We start from the raw sequence: 4,470 nt of genomic DNA, 5'->3' as shown, positions 1-4,470 counted from the left end.
TGTTCTTTGTGTTTTGGTCACATGTGTTTAATGTCAATGATGTGGAGACAAGTAGTCAGATGATTCCCCCATACAGTAGGGAGCAGTAGCAACCAATGACCGACTCAAAAGTTGTCAAATTTGGTCGTTATAAAGTAGTAATGGAATGTTGAGGCCCGCACTTTGAATCAGCATTGAAACAATGTTGTGTGGTAGTTGTGTGTTTGCTGGCTAGCTACTGTATGTAGGCCTGCAAACTATCTTAGATTTGCCAAAAAGTTGACAGATGTGTGGAAGTCGTTGGCTAGGCTCTTTAACTGTAATAACACATACTCATAAGACCACAATCTGTAAGGGATAGTTTTACAGATTTAGATATTTGTTTCCCTACCTTGAAAGCAGTCTGTGAACAAGGAAAAACATATATATATATATATATATATATATATATATATATATATATTTTTTTACCTCTTTCTTTCCCCCAATTTTGTGGTATCCAATTGGTAGTTACAGTCTTGTCTCTTTGCTGCAACTCCCGTACGGACTCAGGAGAGGCGAATGTCAAGAGTCGTGCGCCCTCCAAAACACAACCCAACCAAGCCGCACTGCTTCTTGACACAATGCCCAGTTAACCCGGAAGCCAGTCGCACCAATGTGTTGGAGGAAACACCTTGCACCCGGTGACCGTGTCAGCATGCACTGCACCCAGCCCACCACAGGAGTCGCTAGTGCACGATGGGACAAGGACACGATCCCTGCCGGCCAAACCCGCCCCTAACCCAAACGACACTGAGCCAATTGTGCACCGCCCCATGGGTCTCCCAGTCGCGGCCGACTGCTACAGAGCCTGAACTCGAACCCAGAATCTCTAGTGCGTTGCAGTGCCTTACACCACTGCGCCACTAAGGAAATACGTATCTAAATACATAAAATCACTGAACTATCCCTTTAACTAAACTGTTTAGAATGCCAAAGATAAACATGATGAGGAACAAACAGTTTGCTTTTCAGTCTAGATCCCCAAGTGATGATGCAGCCAAAGAGGCACATCACCAGAGCCTATCTTCAACACATCCACCTCATTCAGTCACTGGAATTTGCTGATTCAAGTGTTCTGGCTTCCCTGGAACAACAGTCACAGACCCACTACATCATGCCGGGTAATCCACGTCTATTGTTGGGGAGAGCTAGGCAGTCTCCCACATTCATTGGGTATTTTGAGAGCACTTCCGACGACAGGTCCTGACCACTCTCCTTACCCAAAAACACTGACCTAGTAACTTTCACAATGACATGTTATCATATGCATTTGGTTGTCATTATACAATGGATAGTTCTGGTCTTGGCTAACACATCAACACTTACAACTCCCCCTAACCTTGACAATACAGAAACCCTATCCACGGCTTCACTTGATTATGTCATTTATTTGCCAGTTTAAAAAACACATACACATACATATCTTTTAAAAACGTGACAGGGATATCACAAAAAAAGTCAGAGGCATGTATTATGCAAAAACAAAACGTTTTCGGTGGAGATGGAGATTGAAAAGTCTCTAGTAGTTGGTTCCAGATGATGGAAAGGGAGCTGAGGCCGTGGGATGGAAAGGCAGTGTAGCTTGAGTGGACGGGGCATTGATGGTATGTTGATGGCTGGGGAACAACAAAGAGGCTGACAAACAGGCCTGGAGCGCTTCTTCAGTGCACCGCACCTGCTTCTCCGACGTTCAAATGTTATTACATATATTTTTCAAAATGATGTTATACTTACTCTACCTTACTATTAAAGTCATAGTTAAGCAATTTTGCATATTTAGATATTTGTTTCTTGAATATGTAAAATCACTAAACTATTTTTTTAATTTTTACTACCACATCACAGTTTGTTACTGAAAAACGGATAGAAAAGCTGGTTGTAGAATTACAAAAGGTCTTCTCGCCCGTACATGTGAAAAACACACAAATATATGGTATAGTTTGCATGTATTTCCATCTCATTTGGTAAGAGGGTAATTCCTATGAAGTATTGCCCTCTCGTTTCCATCATCCAAACTGGCCAGCTCTGTGATCTTTCATGACGTTATCAAAGTAGGAATTTGTGGAATACTTAAGCAGGTTCTATAGAGGAAAATGAGCCCGTAAGAAAAATATACACACTTTATATCACGCCACATACAAAATATACTGGTCTCAGATCTCTCCTGGCTCCTGTCCATTTTCCTCCTTCATGTGTGTTTAAATGTCAAGGTTTAGCCACGGTGGTCGACTAATTGTTTCCATTTCAATAAAAGTTGAACTAATAAAATCTCCCCTACCCAGAATGACATGGTGGGTAGCAGGCCACAGTCACCGAGCTATGCATAAACTGTTTCTTTGCTTTCAAATATTAATAGTAACTCGAAACAAGACAAGTGGCGCTCAAAGAAATGACCTTTTCCGTCCTCCACAGAAACCTGTTGATGTATTGGGATGTTGTTGGTGCTTGTTGCACAGATTGAGAAAAAGGAAAGACTTATCTAAACATGCCACCAGTTTTTTATTTTATTATTTCATTCAGTCCACACAAATCTGTCTTTTGAGTTCAGCTGAAAGGAACCCCAGTACTACCGCATAATGTGTGAGGATCATTTCTGTCTGGAAGTCCCATTATGCGCTTTGACATAACGGTGCAATGGATGACACACGGACACAACAAGTAGCAGAAAAGACTTCCCCCACTCATTTCCCCCTTTTCTCTACGTGGATGGCTGTGTGCCCCTTCACTCTCTTCTGATGGGGCAAACAACCTCAAAGGGTTAATATTTTCCAGTCCTTTGGAACCATTGAGCCCTTATTAAGTTGGCCTTTACAATGGCTGAGCCACTTAGATAACCTTGGATATCAATATGACCAGCGTTGCAGAATTAAATGCATTTAGAAGGCCATGCACAACAGACAGATTAGCAAATCTAAGAATGTATTTTAGTTTCAAGAGAGGTCATTTCAGCTCATAGATGGAGTGTTTTTTTTAAAAATTGGATTAAAGTAAAGACTCAGAGCTAGAAAATGGTATATCATACACTACAGTTGATGAACAATGGGAAAGTGATTTTGCTTTGAAAGTTGATCAACTTGTAACCTCACTTTTGAGAAAATACCCTTGAATGTTTTGATAAATCTACTGGAGAGTAGTAGTCTTTGTTTTCACCCATTCAGCATTGTTCACACCCTCTTAAGCCTTAGCCCCACCCATCTCTTTAAGGATTCACATGAGCCCATGTACTAAACAACAAAATGTTTCAAGACTAAAGGCTGGTTTATACTACGTCTATCGACAGTTGTTGCAGTGACATCATGAACATTCTATTGTCGTCCGACATCAAACTTGTCATTGTCGTTATGAAAAAGTATAAACACAAAAACTACAGGCTGCATGACATCAGCAGCCTGGTGGTCCAAAATAGCACAACTAGTGTATTTTAACACCAACAAACCCAACCGTTTAAAAATGAATTTAGTGTATGTCAAATCTAGCAAACCAGGCAACTAAAAGCAACTTTCTAAACAACATTTTGGTTAGTTTCTAGCTTGTTAGCTAGCTAGCTAGCTAGTTAGCTAATGTTAAGTTAGCTGGCTAGCCAGTTCAAATAATGACCGTATCATATAGCTGACAACGTCTTCACTTTAGCTCATTTGTTTTCATTATAGGTACATAAACTCACAACACAGTCATTATTTACAAGGTAATGGTGAGCCAATTACAGATAAAAGCAGGGCATTCTACAGCAGAATTTTAGAACTTGGACACTGTCTCATTGGCCTAATGTTATATCCTAATTTGACTTTGGTGCAGGTCATGTTCTTCACATTGCTGTCTCTGGTAAACACGTACTATATCGAATAAAATCAAAGTGTATTTGTCACATGAACATGATACAGAAGGTGTAGTGAAATGGTTACTTGAATAGTGTCTTTTTTGTTTAGACATGTAGCCAGCTAGCTAGCTAGCTAAACAATGAACCATAATCCCAACTCACAATTTTACTACCTTGCATGGATGCCATGATTGCCCTTAGTTTGAAGATGTAATCCGGAGACAGGTGTTTTATACAACAGCCTTCTTTCTGTGTGTTCTCTTTTCAACTCCTTCTGCATATTTGCAATCAAACGGCAGAATTTTCTGAATCTCCTTAGCTATCATACTGTAATTCCATCAGGCATTCCACTGATTTCAAAACTCGGTCCTCAAGAAAGTGCAGTTCTACTACATGATACCTTTAAAAAGAAATCTGCATTAAAAATGATTACCTACACATACTGAGCAGCTCATGTTATAGACAGAAACATGCTACATGGCAGACCAATCCTAACTCATCTCTCGGCATGTCCAGCCCGTCCATTATCTCAGCCGATCATGGCTAGCGGGAAGGTTCCTGTCTTTTTCCATAGCTAAACCAACTAGGCTCGTAATTTAACAATTTTATTTATATTTACAGATGGCATACAA

The sequence above is a fragment of the Oncorhynchus mykiss genome, chromosome 27 (genome assembly GCF_057628025.1).
Source record: "Oncorhynchus mykiss isolate SJ-2025 chromosome 27, ASM5762802v1, whole genome shotgun sequence".
NCBI classification, from domain to species: domain Eukaryota; kingdom Metazoa; phylum Chordata; class Actinopteri; order Salmoniformes; family Salmonidae; genus Oncorhynchus; species Oncorhynchus mykiss.
The sequence above is the reverse complement of the archived record's forward strand: the minus strand, read 5'-3'. Positions refer to the sequence as shown.